The sequence below is a fragment of the Myotis myotis genome, unplaced genomic scaffold (assembly GCF_014108235.1).
Source record: "Myotis myotis isolate mMyoMyo1 unplaced genomic scaffold, mMyoMyo1.p scaffold_m19_p_1, whole genome shotgun sequence".
Classification (NCBI taxonomy): Eukaryota; Metazoa; Chordata; class Mammalia; order Chiroptera; family Vespertilionidae; genus Myotis; species Myotis myotis.
Window position 1 is genome coordinate 91240494 of NW_023416313.1, and position 19331 is coordinate 91259824.

Consider the following 19331-nt stretch of genomic DNA (forward strand, 5'->3'; position numbering starts at 1 on the left):
ATTGGGAATTCCCAATGGTGTTGAATTGGTGCCAATGACCAGATCATTGGTTGACAATGTGGAATCATGTGGGTAATACTAGTAAAATAGAATGGAGATAGAAATGAAGGCTTACATAATATCCAGCCATAGTGTTGTCTTCTTACCCATTCCCAGTGGGGGACCAGAACGGCAGGACCCTACACAGTGGAAGTGGTAACTACTCACTATGTTGCTAACACCAAACCCAGATTCATCTGCCAACCTTAGGCAACCTACCATTAGTACTCTCTATCAAGGGCTTCATTTTGCCAATATTAACTAGAAATGCCATTTTAATTCTCTTATTAGCAATGAAATTTAAATCAATTAATTTTGTTCATAAGTGTTATATTCAACAAAAGAAAATATAGTATTTTTTGATATTCCAGGTACTTTTCATAAGACATACAACTTCCCTAAATCCTTGAGATGTGTATTGATATTCCTATCTTAGAGTTGAGGAATATAAAACGCTGGATAATGTGGTTGCCTGGGTCTAAATTCAGATTCATTTGACTCCAAAATCTGTATTCTTTCATTTGTCCTATACTTTTTCCTATAAGAGAGAATGTGGAAGCTATTGACTAAAAAGTGAAGATCATAAAATGCATTTCAATCTGATAGCCATTCCTATTACTATTATCAAAGTTTTAAACAACCACAAAAACAGCTCAAAACTCCAGACGTATTATTCTCACAATGGTAATCTGAATAACAAAATTCTTCTATGACATAGTTAATGCTACTCAACTTTCTAAATGAGTAGATACTCAACTGAGAGCAGAACTGTTATCTGGATGATGGGTAAATTTCTATGAATTTAGGCTCATGGGTACATATGGGAAGTTACTTATGGTACTCACACCTGGAAACTCCTGTGCCTAATGCAACTTCCATACATTCTGCGTGGCCCTTTTGATTTTGGAGTTAGAGTCAATTAAAAACATAGTTCTATCTGGACAGGTAGGTGTGGTTAGTTATAAGGTTTTGCCAGCTGTTAGCACTTTATCTCAAATTAGATTGCCAGATTAACACACTTACCATTTCCCAGGGCTCTCCTAGGAAGTGAAAGCTGGGACCTATTTGTTTTGAAGGAAGAGGTGACAACAACTAAAGAACATTGAACAAATTTGAGTAAGACTCTGCATTGAAAGAAAATTCCTGTGAGAACAGAGATTTCATAAAACTCCAAGTAAGATGCCCTTTAATTCTGGAATTTTATAGTAAGATAATGTTATAGACAGGCAAGCTTCAATTGTTTAATCATTTTGCCTAGTAATGACTATACAGATTTTTAAAATTTCAACTATGGAAAAATAAACAAAGACTCTCACCAAAATCCTTGGGCAATATCCTTCGAGGGCACCCATACTGGCCAACTATGTGAATACTGTACCTAAACTCCTCACGCCCTCTAGTGCACCCTCTGAAAAAACAGCTGCTGGTTCTTGGCTTATGTAAGTATTTTCTGTTATAAGAGGAGAATTTCCAGAGCAGCTAGTGCTTAGAATTTTCAGTTTATGCTGTGTCTCCAACTCATACTGTTGTCTTTCTTCAGGACTCATACAAATTCATTACTTTATAAACAGGTGAGGCAAAATGACCAAGAAATTAGATTAAAATACATAAAATAACAACTGACCATCCTTTCATCAATGGGCTGCAGAGTTAGCCCTACATAAGATCAGAGTAGACGAGGTTATTTTATAGTAAAAACAATTCCCAAATCCCAGGGGCTGATGACAAGTATGCTTGAATTTCTCTTTCAGGTTGCAGACCCACTGCAGGTGAGCTGGAGGCCTGCTCCCCACTTTCTCTTTAATGTCTATGCTAATGGAGCAGCTGCTGTCACTCATGCTGTCAGTCACTGTGGCAGAGGGAAAGCGAGCTTTGAAGGATCTTGCACCAGCAATGAAAGGCATTGGTCATATTGCTTCTTCTCTCTCTCAATGGCTGGAACTAGTCTCATGACTCCATCCACAAGAGAGCAGGAGCTTCTAGTCTTCCATGTGGAAGGGGTGGAGTGGGGATATTGGTCCCCTCACCCCCAAAGCACACTACAGTGTTCTAAAAGTCAGGTGAAACAGGAAGTAAGGATAGATCTGATTTATACAGTGCATGAGATAAAAAATGAATATAACAGCTCAGGAAAATTTTAACTTTTTAATTTTAAGATCAGACAGGAATTTCTCTAGGACTCTTCAATGAAAGGACAATGTACAACATAGATTATATCATCTTTCCAATGGAATGAGGGTCTTTTCTTATAAGGCCTGTGTATGGGTTTATGACAGCATCACATAGCACAATAGTTTAAAGAAACGTGAGGGGTCAAATTATTGTGGTTTAGATATCTACCTTTTTGCCACTCTCCATTCAGGGACATATTTAAGCATTCCAACCACAGTGAGCACTAGGCTGGGTTCTCTAGAAAGCTTTTGGGGAAAAAAAAGCTATTCTTTGCTACCAGGGGAGAACCAAGCCTTAACAACTACCATCAATGAGTCAGTTAAAATCTAATTATGGAAGCTAAGGATCCAACAAGGGTTCTTGCCTAACTAGAAGTTCATGCTCCTGTTCCGAGGTGAGCTGAGGGAGAACCCGATATTTAGGCCAACATCCTTGTCAGACAGTTCTGGATTTTCCCCATGATGCAGAGAGATGGTCAATCAGTAGATCCCCCAAATTTCTATTGCATTGCCAGGGGAAAATTAGCTTTAGCCTGAAGTGTTTTTTTTCTACTTACTGAGATAAATTGACGCATAACATTTTCAGGTATACAACATAATGATTAGATATTTGTATAAATTGTGAAATGATCACCGCAGTCTAGTTAACATCTGTCATCATAAATAGTTACAAATATTTATTTTCTTGTGATAAGATGTACTTTCTTAGTAATTTCAAATATGCAATACATTATTATTAATTAATTAATTATAGTCACTAAGCTGTACATTGTACTTTCATGACTGATTTATTTAATCACTGGAAGTTTGCACCTTTTGACCACCTTCACTCATTTTGCCCACCCCTACCCTGACCTCTGGCAACCACCTATCTGTTCTCTGTATCTATTCTGATTTATTTCACTTAGCATAATGCCCTCAAGGTCCATCCATTGTTGCAAATGGCAAGATTTCCTTCATTTTTATGGCTGAATAACATCCCATTGTGTATACATACCATGCAAAGTGCATTGGGGGATCTATTAATTGAATCATTTATCCGCATCACAGGAAAATCAAAACTGAGGAGAATATTGGCTCAAATATCAGGTTCTCCCTCAGTTCATTCTCAATAAGAGGCAAGTGGGAATGGCATTGCAACAGCACTTAGAAGTTTCCTAAAAAAGGAGCCCTGGCCAGGTAGTTCAGTCTGTTAGCATCGTCCCGACAAGCTAAGGTTGTGGGTTTAGTCACCAGTCAGGACACATACAAGAATCAACCAATGATTGAATAAATAAGTGGAACAACAAATTGATGTTTCTTTCTCTCTCTCTCACACCCCTTCTTCTCTCTCTAAAAATCAATTTTAAAAAAGTTTTCTGGAAAGGAAACATGTTTGTGTTGAACCCTCCTCCATTTAAAAACTTCATTTCCTAGTAATCAGTCACCTACCAATTTTGGATGTGTTTGACGTACCAAGAACAAAAAGGCAAATTTCCCTACATGTGTGACACCTCTCTCAGATGTCAGAGCTGCTTAGTTACTATTTTCATTGTCATAATAGGCTGCTCAAAACTCCCTTTGTCTGTAAGTCGCTGGTTCTCCTTAAAGAGGTCATTTCTAATCCTGGCTGGTGTGGCTCAGTTATTGGGCATCATGAGAGGTCACTGGTTTGTTTCCTAATCAGGGCACAAGCCCAGGTTATGGGCTGAATCCCCAGTAGGGGACATGCAGGAGGCAGCCAATTGATGTTTCTCTCTCATCTATGTTTCTCTCTTTCTCTCAAATCAATAAAAACATAGATTTTTTAAAAAGGTCATTTCTAATGCTGTAGGAGATAAGCCTCCTTTTGAAAGAGAAATCATTTTGAATAATCTTCCATAAAAGTCATGTTTTGATTACCGTTGATTTAGAAAACACATAATGACCAAAAAACTACTACAAATTTAGTCACACCTTTAAATGCATTTATGTTACTCAACTAGTAATCATAACCTTACTTATATGAATTTAATGTATATTGGTACATATGTATGCAGATTTTTTTTCAGTCTACAAATGAAGTTTGGCCCATGTATGGATTCATAGACTCCTCATAATAGCTCCAAGACATCTAGGAGTTTACTACAAATGAGCTCAATATAACTATTCTCTATTCTCTTAAACTTTCTTAGGCTATTAGCCTTCATCCTCACATCCCCAATCTTCCCTTTACCCACTTGAACCCTGTGAGATCATCTTTAAACAAAATCTGAAGTACTAGATAGAACCTATTTTAAAACTACATATACATGCTAAAATGCTTACGGGTGAAATATACTGTTGGCCCAGAAAGGGAGTCACTGTGGAAACTGTCTCCTTGGTCCATCACCTTCTCTCAGAACCTCTGGGGGCTTGTCCCACTTTTTATTAGACCCACTCTAGTTTGTGTGCAGGTATTTAATTGTGCTTTTAACTTGCATTTCCCTAATAACTAATGATACTGAATATTTATTATGTGCTTTATTGCTTGCCCTTTGTATATCTTTTTTTGTGAAATACCTGTTAATATACTTTGCCACCTCCGTTGTAAAATCAAGTTATTTTCTTATCATTTGAATTGTAAGAGTTCTTTATCTATTCTAGTAATATGCTTTTTAAAAATTATTTTGAGATTTTCTCTTCTTTTTGGCTTTTGGTGGTTTGACAATGTTAATTAGGTGCATTTTTTTTTCTTGCTTGTGCATTTATCATAGTTCAGCTTCTGTGAGCTTCTTTTATCTGTGGTTTGGGGTGTGTGTGTGTGTGTGTGTGTGTGTGTGTGTGTGTTTAATCATTTGAAAAAACATTTGGCCATTTTCCCTTAGAACATTTCTCCTTTTTCCATCTTCTTTCTCCTCTCCTAGAGCTTTTTCCTATGTCCCACATATCTCATTCCAAACGTTCTTTTTCTCTGCTCCATTTTGTTTCTTCTCAATTATCTTGTCTTCCTGTTCATAGATTTCAGTTTCTATGTTTATCTGAACCGCTTTATCCATTTGAGTCATTGTTTAAACAATGATTCAGAGATTCTGGTGAAATTCTCCATTCCTTCCTATATTTTCACATACTTTCTTAAACTTCCATAAACTTTTAAATTTTAGAATAGTTTTAGATTTACAAACAAGTTGAAGAGATATCAGAGAATTCCCATGTACTCCACACCTAGTTTCCCTTGATTGTTAAGGTCTTACATTATTATGATACTTTGGTCACCAACTTCTAGCCTTTCCTCTTTCACTCCCCCATTACTACAATTTCCACCTATCTGTGATTCTACTCTTCCCTTACCAAGGTAGATTCCTCAGAACACATTATGAATGCCAATCCTGAAATTCCACATCCCACTTATATTACAGATGAAAATAGACTCGCTTAAGAATTAAGAGATAGTCAGTGGCAAGAAGTGGACAAAACCCAGTAAGCGCTATTACCAACTCAATATTCATTTTACTAAACAACAAAATAAAGATTCCTAGTTCAACATAAACTTCTTTTAAAACTAAAATTTAACAGGGAAGAATTCAAAATTCCTACTCAACTTAATCCACTAATTATCTTACCTGATATATCTATTACCATAATTATTACTACTTAAGTCAAAGTCACAATTATGTACTTAGTTTCTTAGATACTGGAGGAGGAAGACTGATTTAAAAACTTTCTGTTAAAAATCTGCAAAAATTAGCCATTGTTGAGAAAACAGAAGAGAACAAATGTATAGATACATTGTGGAAAAAATATATATAAACATATAATTTCTATTATGATTTTCAAATACTATTACTATGATCCTTACTATTTAAATTCCCAATATTTTATATGATATAAACAAAGAAAAATGAGAAAACAAAACAGTACATGTAAAAATACCACAACATGTAAATATTACCTCTCCAATTCAGAGGATAACAAAAAACTTGTTTAAAAGTGAATATTACCTTGGTTCAATTCCCCAACAGGGCACACATACCCAGATTGCAGGTTTGATCCCTGGTTCGTGTGGGAGGCAAGCAATTGTTGTGTCTCTATTATATCGATGCATATCTCTTATATCAATGTTTCTCTCATTCTCCCCCTTCCTGTCTCTCTAAGAAAAACAGTAAGAGGGAGAAAAAAAGATGGTGACTGGTAGGACGGAGGTGAGGGAGAAGAAGTGAGTGAGTGAGGGGATGAAAGGAGAGTGTGTGGATGTGTGTGGATGTGTGTGGATGTGTGTGTTGTGTGTGTGAGTGAGTGAGTGACAGTAAAATCCAGAAGGAGCAGCAGGGGCTGGCAGACCAGGCTCTCTAGGACAGGGAGAGACTACCACCACTGCAGGCGCTCCCCGGACTGCGGGGCTCGAGCACAGAGCCCTTGCCATCTTGAAGCAGAGAGCGGCCTCTTTTAGGAACTCATCAGCACCACCACCCAGACAGGCTTTGGACACTGCCCCCAACCCATCAGCCACTCCTGCTGCCCCACCCACAGACCCACAGACCCTGGGACATCCACCTCCACAGGTGCAGCGCTCCCACAGCAGTAAGTGCAACGTCCCCCCTCCCCAGCACCAGAGCTCTGGACACCACATTCATGCGTTCCCAGCTCACAGGCATCCAGGGCACACAGCAATTGGGAGCCACCGTGAGCCCCTGCTGGGTGTGATTTTGTACAGACAAGGTCATGCTGCCCCACAGTAGAAATTCTGAATTCCCTCTACTTGAATAACTGCCCACAGACAACCCAGCTGCACAACTTCAGTGCCAGGGCCCCTCAGAGTGCCTTAGAGCTCTGTGCCAGCAAATGCACCATCCCAGTTGCACATTTCCAACGAGCAGGCACCCTGAGACCATCTACCCACAGGGCACTCATGGGAGCTGCTGTGAGCCCCCGTTGGATGCGATCTTGGACGAACAGGGATGCACTCCCCCCAGCAGTAGAAATTCTAATTCACTCATCCTGGATACCTGCCCACAGATGCCTCCATTATGTGGCTTAAGTGCCAGGGCCCTTCTGAGTGCTTCAGTATGCCACGCAGGCAAATGCACCGCGGGTGTCCCTGTGAGCCACCACTGGGAGTGCGCCTATCTACCACAGTTGCAGCAGCAAAAAGTGAGGCTTCCCACCTCACAGCTGCAGAACTCTGGACACTACAGTTGCACGGTTCTCCAGCGCACGGGCCTCCCAAGCTCATTGCTCCACAGGAAGCCCTTAAATGCCTCTGTGAGCCCCACGCTGGGCATACATTTATACAAACAGGGATGCACTGCTGGGCTGTAGAAATGCTGAATTCCCTCTTCTGGGATACCTGCCCACAGACACCACAATCCCTTGGCTTCAGGGCCAGGGCCCTTCAGAGTGCATCAGTACACCCTGCTGGCAAATGCACTGTGGGTGCCCCTGTGAGCCACCACTGAATGCACCTGTATCCAACCACGGCTGCAGCAGCAAAAGCTGAGTCCGCCCACCCCACAACTACAGAACTATGGACACCACAGTCATGCCTTTCCAGAGCTCAGGCCTCCTGAGCCCAATCACCCCAACAGATGGTTCCTGGGTGGACTGTGAGTCCCTGCTGGGCACACACGATTTCAACCAAGGGTGTAAGACAGCAAAAATTGGGACAGCCTCCTCCACAGATGCTGACTTCTAGACACCGCAGTTGCACCTTTCCAGCTTACAGGCCTACATCAACAGAACGCAAATAGCTCAAGGAGGGAGCTACACTAGATTACCAAGCCCAGGAGACCTGAGAGATAACATCAATAATATCATCCCATAAAGAACCTGGGTAGCAAAGCAATTGAATCTAAAATTAAAACATTACAGCAAAACATGGGAAGACAAAAAAGCAATCCCCAAAGAAAGAAATAGAGGAATCACCAAAAAGGGAGTTAAATGAAATTGAGGCTAGCAACTTATCAGAGAAAGAATTCAGAGTAATGGTTATAAGGATGCTCAAACGCCTGGATGACAAATAAACACAACTCAATGACAAATACACACAACTCAATAAGAATTATTAGGAGCTGAATAAGAATGTCACCAACATGAAAAGGAACCAAAAGGAGATGAAGAATGACATAGCTGCAATAAAGAACACAATGAAAAGCTTAAACAGTAGACTAAAAGAGGCTGAAGACCGCATCAGCGAATTAGAAGACAAGGTAGGAAAACAATCACAGTAGCAACTGGAAAGAAGACTTAAAAAGCAAGAGGAGAGCCTAAGGGAGCTTTGGGACAACATAAAATGAAACAACATTCGCATAATATGAGTACCAGAAGGAGAGGAAGAGAAGTAAGGAATAGAAAACCTGTTTGAAGAAATAATGACAGACAACTTCCCTGATATAGGCAAGGAAAAAAAAATTGCAAGTCCAAGAAGCACATAGAGTCCCAAACAAGATGAACCCAAAAGACCCACACCAACACACATCATAATTAAATTGGCAAACACCAACGACAAAGTAAGAATCTTAAAGGCTGCCAGAGAGAGACAAAAAGTTACCTACAAGGATCTCCTATTAGAATATCAACTGATTTCTCAACAGAAATATACCAGGCCAGAAGGAAATAGAATGAAATATACAAAGTGATGCAAAGCAAGGGACTGAATCCAAGAATACTATACCCAGCAAGGCTATCATTAAAAATTGAAGGTCAAATCAGGGGTATCACAGACAAAAAAGAGTTAAGAGAGTTTATTACTACCAGGCCAGCAATGCAAGAAATGCTAAAGGGACTGCTGTAAAAAGAAGAAATAGAAAAGCAAGAAGAAACACAAACATTAAGAATAAAAATGACAACAGACAAGTACTCATCAATAATAATATTAAACATAAATGGATTAAATGCACCAATCAAAAGACATAGGGTAGCTGAATGGATAAGTAAACATGACCCATATATTTGCTGTCTGCAAGAGATGCACCTCAGAACAAAGGATTCACACAGACTGAGAGTGAAGGGATGGAAAAAATTTTTTTTTAGGCAAACGGAATGAGAAAAAAGCTGGGGTTGCAATACTTATATCTGAAAAAATAGACCTCAAAGTAAAGGCCATAAAAAAAGATAAGGAAGGCCACTACATAGTACTAAAGGGAGCAACTCAACAAGAAGATATAACTCTGGAAAACATATATACACCCAATACAGGAGCACCCAAATACATAAAACAGCTTCTGGAAGATATAAAGGGAGAGATTGATAGCAATACAGCCATAGTAGGGAACTTTAATACCCCATTGACACCACTGGATAAATCCTCTAAACAAAAAGTCAGCAAAGAAACAGCAATCCTAAATGACTCAATAGATCAGATGGACTTAATTGACATCTTCAGAATATTTCACCCTAAAGCTACAGAATATACACTCTTCTCCAGTGCACATGAGACATTTTCAAAGATAGACCACATATTAGGACACAGGCAAAGTCTCTTCAAATTCAAGAGGATAGAAATCATAACAATGATTTCTTCTCAGATCACAGTGGCATAAAACTAGAAACCAACTACATAAAAACAATAAAAAAATCAAACACTTGGAAGCTAAATAGCATGCTATTAAACAATGATTAGGTTACCAAAGAGATCAAAGAAGAAATAAAAAGCATCCTGGAAACAAATGACAATGAACACACAACAATCCAAAATCTATGGGACACAATGAAAGCAGTCCTGAGAGGGAAGTTCATAGCTCTGCAGGCCTACCTCAAAAAACAAGAAAAACTGGTAATAAATTATCTAATCTTGCAACTTATAGCATTAGAAAGAGAACAACAAGAAAAACCCACACTATCCAGAAGGAAGGAAATAATAAAGATCAGAGCAGATATAAACGACATAGAGACCAAAAGTCAATACAAAAGATCAATGAAACCAAGAGCTGGTTCTTTGGAAGGATAAACAAGATTGATGAACCTCTCGCCAGGCTCACCAAGAAACAAAGAGAGAGGACCCAAATAAACAAAATCAGAAATGAAAGCGGTGAAGTAACAACCGACCCTACTGATATACAAAGGATTGTAAAAAAAATACTAGGAATAACTCTACTCCAAAAAAACCTGGACAATCTTGACAAAATGAGCATATTCCTAGAAAAATGCAAGCTTCCAAAACTCAATCAGGAAGAATCAAAAAACCTGAATAGGCCAATAACTTCTGATGAAATTGAAACAGTAATCAAAGAGCTTCCAGCAAAAAATTAGCTCTGGACCAGATGGCTTCACAGGGGAGTTTTACCGTACATTCAAAGAAGAATAAAAACCAAACTTCTCAGACTATTCCAAAAAATTCAAGAGGTAGACACACTTCAAAGCTCTTTCTATGAAGCCAGCATTACCCAAATCCCCAAATCAGATAAAGACTCCCCAAAGAAAGAGAATTACAGGCCAATATCACTGATGAACATAGATGCTAAAATCCTCAACAAAATTCTAGCAAACCGGATCCAGCATTACATTAGAAAAACCATGCACCATGACCAAGTGGGATTTATTCTAGGGATGCAAGGCTGGTACAATATCTGCAAGTCAATAAACATGATACATAACATTAACAAATTGAGAAACAAATATCACATAATGATATCAATTGATGGAGAAAAGGCATATGACAAAGTCCAACACCCTTTTCTGATAAAAACACTCAGCAAAGTGGGAATAGAAGGATCATACCTCAACATAATAAAAGCCTTATATGACAAACCTACAGCCAACATCATACTCAATGGGCAAAAACTAAAACCATTTCCCTTAAGAACAGGAACAAGACAGGGATGCCTGCTTTCACCACTCCTGTTCAATATTGTACTAGAAATACTAGCCATAGCGATCAGACAAGAGGAAGAAATAAAATCCAAATTGGAAAAGAAGTAAAATTGTCCTTATTTGCAGATGACATGATACTGTACATAGAAAACCCTAAACACTCCATCAAAAAACTATTAGACTTAATAAATGAATTTGGCAATGTAGCAGGATACAAAATTAACGCCAAGAAATCTATGGCATTTTTATACACCAATAGTGAACTTACAGAAAGAGAAATTTAAAAAAACAATCCCACTTACCATTGCACCAAAAAATTAAGATACCTAGGCGTAAACTTAACTAAGGAGGTAAAAGACCTATACTCAGAAAACTACAGGACCTTGAAAAAAGAGATAGAGGAAGTCATAAACAGATGGAAGAACATACCTTATTCATGGATTGGTAGAATCAACATCATTAAAATGTCCATACTACCCAAAGCAATCTACAGATTCAGTGCACTCCCCATTAGAATACCAATGGCATATTTCAAAGGTCTAGAAAGAACTCTCCAAAAATTCATCTGTAATAAAAAAAATCCTGAATAGCTACAGTGATCCTGAGAAAGAAGAACAAAGTAGGTAGGATCTCAATACCAGATAGCAAGCTGTATTACAAAGCCAGTCTTCTCAAAACTGCCTCGTACTGGCAAAAGCACAGACATATAGACCAATGGAATAAAATAGAGAACCCAGAAATCAACCCAAACCACTATGCTCAATTAATATTTGACAAAGGAGGCAAGAACATACAATGGAGTCAAGACAGTCTCTTCAATAAATGATGCTGAGAAATTTGGTCAGACACATGCAAAAAAATAAAACTAGACCACCAACTTACACCATACACAAAAATAAACTCAAAATGGATAAAGGACTTAAATGTAAGATGGGAAACCATAAAAAAATTAGAGGAACCCACAGGCAGCAAGATCTCAGATATATGCCGAAGCAATATCTTCACTGACACAGCTCCTAGGGCAATGGAAACCAAAGAGAAAATAAACAAATATGACTACATCAAAATTAAAAGCTTCTGCACAGCAAAAGAAACCATCAACAAAACAACAAGAAAACCCACTGCATAGGAGAACATATTTGCCAACGATATATCTGACAAAGGTTTAATCTCCAACATTTACAGGGAACTCATGCAATTTAACAAAAGGAAGACAAACAACCCCATAAAAAAATGGGCAATGGACCTAAATAGATACTTTTCGAAAGAAGACATAAGGAAGGTCAAGAGACATATGAAAACATGCTCAAAGTCACTAATCATCCGACAGATGCAAATCAAAACAACAATGAGGTACCATCTCACATCTGTCAGAATGGCTATCATCAACAAATCAACAAATGACATATGCTGGCGAGGATGTGGAGAAAAAGGAACCTTCATGCACTGCTGGTGGGAAAGCAGACTGGTGCAGCCACTGTGGAGAACAGCATGACATTTCCTCAAAAAATTAAAAATGGAGCTGCCATTTGACTCAGTAATACCACTTCTAGGAGTATATCCCAAGAAACCAGAAACACCAATCAGAAAGGATATATGCACCCCTATGTTCATAGCAGCACAATTTACAGTAGCGAAGATTTGGAATCAGCCTTAGTGCCCATCAGCAAATGAGTGGATTTAAAAACTGTGGTACATCTACACAATGGAATACTATGCCATAGTAAAAAGGAAGGAACTCCTACCATTTGCAACAGCATGGATGGAACTGGGGAGCATTATGCTAAGTGAAATAAGTCAGTCTGAGAAATATAAATATCACATGATGTCACTCATTTGTGGAATATAATGAACAACAAAACTGATGAACAAAAGCACATCTAGAGACAGAGAAGCATTGATCAGATGCTCAAACCTCAGAGGGAAGGTAGGCGAGGGTGGGGGGAGGGAGAGAGATCAACCAAAGGACTTGTATGCATGCATATAGGCATAAGCGATGGATGCAGACAACAGGGGGTGAGTGAGGGTGAGGGTGAGGGCAGGACTGGGGGGATGAGGAGACAATGGGGGGGGATAAAAACACATTTGTAATACCTTAATCAGTAAAAATTTTAAAAAATAATAAAAAAAAATCATATCTGAAGAAAAACAGTAAGAAAATATATCTTCAGGTGAAGATTTTTAAAAAGTGAATATTATCTACATATATAAAAAAGCAATATGCAAATTGACCGAATGGCAGAACGACCAGAATGACCTCTTGACCAGTCGCTATGAGGTGCACTGACCACCTCCCAGCCCTTCTCCCTGGCCGGCAGGCTCTGATCCCCCGATGGCAAATGGGGAACTGGTGGTGGGTGGTGGCAGGGGGTGGGGCTGGCTGCCAGCAACTGGGGAAGATGGCCCTGATCACAAGCCAGACCTAGGGACTGTACCCATGCATGAATTTCATGCACTGGGCCTCTAGTTTAATCAATAAAAGTTTAGATCTAAGACAGGGGTGGGCAAACTTTTTGACTCGAGGGCCACAATGGGATCTTAAACTGGACCGGAGGGCCAGAACAAAAGCATGGATGGAGTGTTTGTGTGAACTAATATAAATTCAAAGTAAATGTCATTACATAAAAGGGTATGGTCTTTTTTTTTTTTTTTAGTTTTATTCATTTCAAATGGGCTGGATCCGGCCCGCAGGCCGTAGTTTGCCCACGGCTGATCTAAGACAAAGGCTAAGGAAAAAAATGAAATTACTTTAATTTGAAAAGACAAAGATGAAGTTAAAAATAAATAAATTTATATACAAGATTAATATATTTACAATAGCTTTCATTTTAATGCAAATTGCCTCAACTCCTCTGTGGAAAAAAAAAAAAGCTATAAAGCACTCAGTTCATCACAGGCTAAATATAGAACAAGAGTTAAATTTTCAACTGTGTCCTATGTCATCTAGCTACTATTTCTGAAATCTTTTCCATTTTTCTTCTCTTCTCAAGTGTTGCAGGATTTCTAAATGCTTATTGAAACTTTCTCCTTGGTTATCGAATTTAAATTAACCATAACCTTCTATCCACCAATCCACCCACTCATATATTTCCCACTTACCATCCCACCATCATTCTCTGTATTATTGAAGCTTCATTTTTGAGTCACCATTGACTCATTCTTCTTATCTCCTGATTTTCTTTAGTCACCATGAAATCCTATATAATTAGTTTGCAAAGTATCTCTGGATTCCATTCTTTTTATCCTATTTTCATAACCTCATTGCCTTGTCCTTTGTAGCTCAAATACTCCTTGTGTACTTGAGTCTCTGTGCTACATCAATTTAGCGGAATAGCAATCTGACTAAAAAATAAAACTGATGACAATTCAAAACTTTACTTAGTCTCTCAAAAATGTGCAGTGTCATAGTTCAGTGTGAAGATCTGAAGCCAGACAGCCTGGGGGAAAACTGGCTCTCTCAATTCCTGCCAGTTACTCTATCCGCCTAAGTTCCCTCATCTGAGAAATGATAAAGGGGGGTAAGAATAAGTGATGAAATTGGAATAACAATAGTACCTACATCCCAGGATTATTGTGAGACTAATATGACTCAATACAAATAAAGCATTTACAATGTCTGATACATAGCATGTTATGTTTTATTATTGATTTTAGTGTTATTGAAAATTCTTATTAGTCTTTGTCACTATCAAAGAGAATAGCAGCTATTTTCCCTAAAATATCTCTTCCTCCACTCTTAACTTTTGACTGAAATCCATTTCCAGATATCAGCCCACCCTGCTCATAATATCTCAGGCCATTTTTTCAACTTGCTGGACACTTTTCTTATCTTGTTCCAATGTAAAAATCCCCTAGCCCAATTCCAATCCTTTCAGGTTTTTCAAACTTGCTACCAAGGAAGGATGGCGAAAGCAGTCTACCAGGTGCAGGTGACAAGAGGTCTGTTCACTATAGAGAACTTAATATCAATAACCAAGCTAATGAAAAGTCAGCTTGACTTTTATTTTTGCCAAGTGCTGGCAATTCTTAAAATATCAGTGATAAACTACTTCCTCCTTCTCCCCAATCTTTTATGAATCTAGTTGCCATGACTGCTGTTGAATTTTTAATAACATGTACACAGGTAAATAGAAATATATACACATACATATATGTATATATGTATGTATTGTCAACAAAAGTTCACTGCCACCAATCCAATGACAACAGGAGTTCCCAATCTGAAGTGCAGTAAAAAGAGAGACTTTATTTAGGTGAATAGTTTGCAAACTGGGGCCACACAGCCTTTGAAGAAAACTAAAAGTCCATTACCCCAGACAAAGGGAGGCCAGGTTACTTTTGAGAAAATGCCTGCAATGGGCCCTGACTGATCCATTTTTATACAACTGAGGAATCCAATTTTGCACAGTTTGATTGGTCAGAGTCCTGATTGGTTGTTATGGAGCCACTCTGATTGGTCAATAAACATGGAAATTAAGATATTGCTGCACAGCTAGGCCTGGAGGGGGCAGGTCTCAGCTCACAGGCCAAAATATGATTCCAGGAACTCAAACAGCAGGAGGCTTGGCAGTGCAGTGTGTGGCTTTTCCCTGCCTGCATTCCCAGTATGTATGAGAGGCCCCTGTAAACAACAGCTGCTAGAGTCTGATTATAAATTTGGGCCCAGTTAACCACAAGGAGTCCCTTTTTGACAGGTATATTCCTTTTTGGAGTCAACAATATGTATAAGCTTTATATTAGTGTGATTTTATAACATAGTATTTACTCAACATTGGATTCTACCTCCAAATAAATTCTGGAAACTACCAGTTACACAGTTGACCTCCCACCCCCAACAGAGATGGACTAAAATATATATGTTCTTTTGGCTTATAAGCTCATGAGAATTCAATCATTCAGCAACGTTGGGCACAATTTTCACCTCCAATTCTATGGTATTGCATATTTCTGCATTTAACAGTAGAATTAAAATAAACAATGATAGCACCGTGACTATAAAGACAAAGAACTTGAGTTACCTCAATTCTGGCATTCTATGTAATTACCTGAAATTTTAATTTGTGTTTAAAATTTAAAAGTAAAACAGAGCATGCACTACAATGTATATTTTACTGTATCTGAATGACATCTTTAAAATATAAATTTATTCATTTTTCAATGTTAATTGTTTTAAATCTAAGGAATGTATCAAGAAAACAATCATGCTAGTTATTATTACATGATTATTACTGAAAACAATTTTGTCTTATGGAGCAGGAGCTGTTAAAACTGACTTTGCTTTAGTGTCAAATATTCTTCTGTAGTAGTCTTCTCCCTGTATCCCTGATTTTATGCATCCTAAGAATATGCTGACTTAGCATTCTTCTTGGAGTAGAGGTTTTGAAGGCTGGGAAAATCCATATACATAAATAACTCTTTTTCCCATTCTTGGATTATTACATTAACCTCCAAGATAATTTTCTATGCCATACTCTGATCCCCTCTGTTAGACCTTACTTTTAAGCTCTAACTCTTTTGCTGGAGCCTATGTCAGTGCATCAAATCTAAACTTTTATGCCTGAGCCATTCAAGGGTTCCTCTTTCTATTCCCCAGCGGGCACTTCTTATTCTCCCTCAGGCCAGTCACCTCTCCACTGGTGGGTCATTTCTAGGAAAAGTGTCTTTCCTGGAACATCTTTCCTCTCCATTTCTTTATGTTATAGGCCTTCCAATGTTTAGCTTAAGACTTAACCTCCTTGCAAGGTCGTTCTGACCATTGCCGCCCTCACAGGCTGGCTTTCCTCTTAGATCCTATAACAACACAGAGCCCACATTATGTAATTTAGCATATTTTAGTTTACTCAAATTCGGATGATATCTTTTTGAAGTTTTTTCTCACATATCTAGTTTTGTTTTTCAAATCTTCTTATTGTATGCCTATACTTCTTATTGTATCCCATATCACTAAGATAATCCATTCTCTTAATTATGGAATCTATTGCATTTAAATCTTTCTTCTTAAATATATTTATTCTGTGGCCCTCAGACTTCCTGTTCCCATGGTACCAGTTATTATCTGGGCCTAGAATATTCATAAAATTTTAGGAGTGTATTTTTTTGTTTGTTTTAAAAATCATATAAGTAATTTTATTAAGGTAATATATAACATGCTGTGTAAAAAGTAACCTAAATGCTTACAATGACAATCTTAAAAACCAGCGTTCTGCGCTATCTCCCCAATCTCATTCTACTCCCCAGAAGCAACTCTATTTTATCATTTTAGCTATTTCTTTGACTGTTACTTCAATATTCTAAATACTTTCTTGATTTATCCACTTTGGGCATTGTCTCTCTGTTTTCTGCACAAATGAATGAGAATTTCTTTCTTTTTATTTTATTTTTTATTTTTTTGGGGGGGGGATTTTACTCAGACATAGCTTTATAAATAAAAATCAGTAAATATCATATGGAATAGAGAATTTATTTCTTAAACTACTTATTACTTTCCTTCATCCCTTTCAACCATTAAACCAATGTAGTTTTATTTCTATTTTGATGTTATTCTAGCTTTTATATTATTGTAACAGTGACAATGCAATATTATATTCACTGCCAAACCCAATATTACATTCTTTCTTGTGAAGCTTTGTTTTTTTCTGGCACTTACCATAATTTTCCTTTTCTTACTTGTGTTATTTTACCTTATAGCCTCAAGCCCAATCTTTCCCCCATAGATGGTTCACACAGTGATACATGGTACAGTGTAAGAACGTGGGCTCTGAAGGTAAGCCATTCAGTTTAAATTCTGGCTCTAAAACTTTCTAACTGTGTGGCCTTGAGCAAGTTACTTAACAACTCTATGCCTATATTATCTGTAAAACGAGGCTAATAATATTACCTGTCTCACAAGTTGTTATGAAGACTAAAACATTTATCTAAAAAGAATTTGGGGAGAACCAAGATGGCGGCATAGGTTAACGCCGGAGTCTGCTGCTTTGAACAACTACTTCAAAAGTGAAACCAAAAAACGGAAGGGACATCACCCAGAACCACAGGAACACTGGCTGAGTGGAAGTCCTACAACTAGGAGGAAAGAGAAACGCATACGGACACTCGGAGGAGGCGCACTGCTGAAGTCAAGTTCTGAGGTGCGGAGTGCGCGAGCAGGCTGGCAGCGGAGGGCGCGGTTGGTGTTTTCAATCGGGAGGGAGTCGCAGAATCTGAGCTCCAGATCTGGGCGAGTCTTTAGGGACCCAGACTCAAACGGGAGAAGCGGGACTGTCTGGCTTCGGTCAGAGCGAGTGCAGCTTTCTCTCTGAGCTTTGCAGCGGGTGCTGGGACCCAGAGAGGCAGAGCCCCTGGGGACAGGACTGAGAGCCGCCATAACTGCTCTCTCCGGCCCACCCTGTTGATCCTGTGCGACCCACCCCGCCCAAGCCCTGAACAGAGGCATTTGCCGGATAGCCTCAGGCAAAGGCTAGATTAGCACCTCCCTAGAGGACAGAAGTTCTCTCACTGCAGACACAGCTGATTCTCATAGCCACTTGGCCTGGAGGTCAAACCCTCCCTGGAATTAGCTACAACAATCAAGATTTAACTATAAGACTGCGAACAAAGACCACTAGGGGGTGCACCAAGGAAGCATAACAAAATGCGGAGACAAAGAAACAGGACAAAATTGTCAATGGAAGATATAGAGTTCAGAACCACACTTTTAAGGTCTCTCAAGAACTGTTTAGAAGCCGCCGATAAACTTAATGAGATCTACAAGAAAACTAATGAGACCCTCGATCTTATATTGGGGAACCAACTAGAAATTAAGCATACACGGACTGAAATAACGAATATTATACAGACTCCCGACAGCAGACCAGAGGAGCGCAAGAATCAAGTCAATGATTTGAAATGCGAGGAAGCAAAAAACACCCAACCGGAAAAGCAAAATGAAAAAAGAATCCAAAGATGCAAGGATAGTGTAAGGAGCCTCTGGGACAGCTTCAAGCGTACCAACATCAGAATTATAGGGGTGCCAGAAGATGAGAGAGAGCAAAATATTGAAAACCTATTTGAAGAAATAATGACAGAAAACTTCCCCCACCTGGTGAAAGAAATGGACTTACAGGTCCAAGAAGCACTGAGAACCCCAAACAAAAGGAATCCAAAGAGGACCACACCAAGACACATCATAATTAAAATGCCAAGAGCAAAAGATAAAGAGAGAATCTTAAAAACAGCAAGAGAAAGAAACTCAGTTACCTACAAGGGAATACCCATACGACTGTCAGCTGATTTCTCAACAGAAACTTTGCAGGCCAGAAGGGAGTGGCAAGAAATATTCAAAGTGATGAATACCAAGAACCTACAACCAAGATTACTTTATCCAGCAAAGCTATCATT

At 38.7% G+C, this 19331-nt stretch overlaps 1 long non-coding RNA gene across 1 annotated transcript; it reads left to right on the forward strand.

Moving 5' to 3' along the window:
• Positions 1-1145: 1145 nt before the first annotated feature.
• Positions 1146-17694, forward strand: LOC118678595. The gene is made up of 3 exons (XR_004974941.1): positions 1146-1213; positions 1791-1808; positions 17643-17694. It is a non-coding gene; the product is annotated as an uncharacterized LOC118678595 (long non-coding RNA).
• The last annotated feature ends 1637 nt before the right edge of the window (positions 17695-19331 follow it).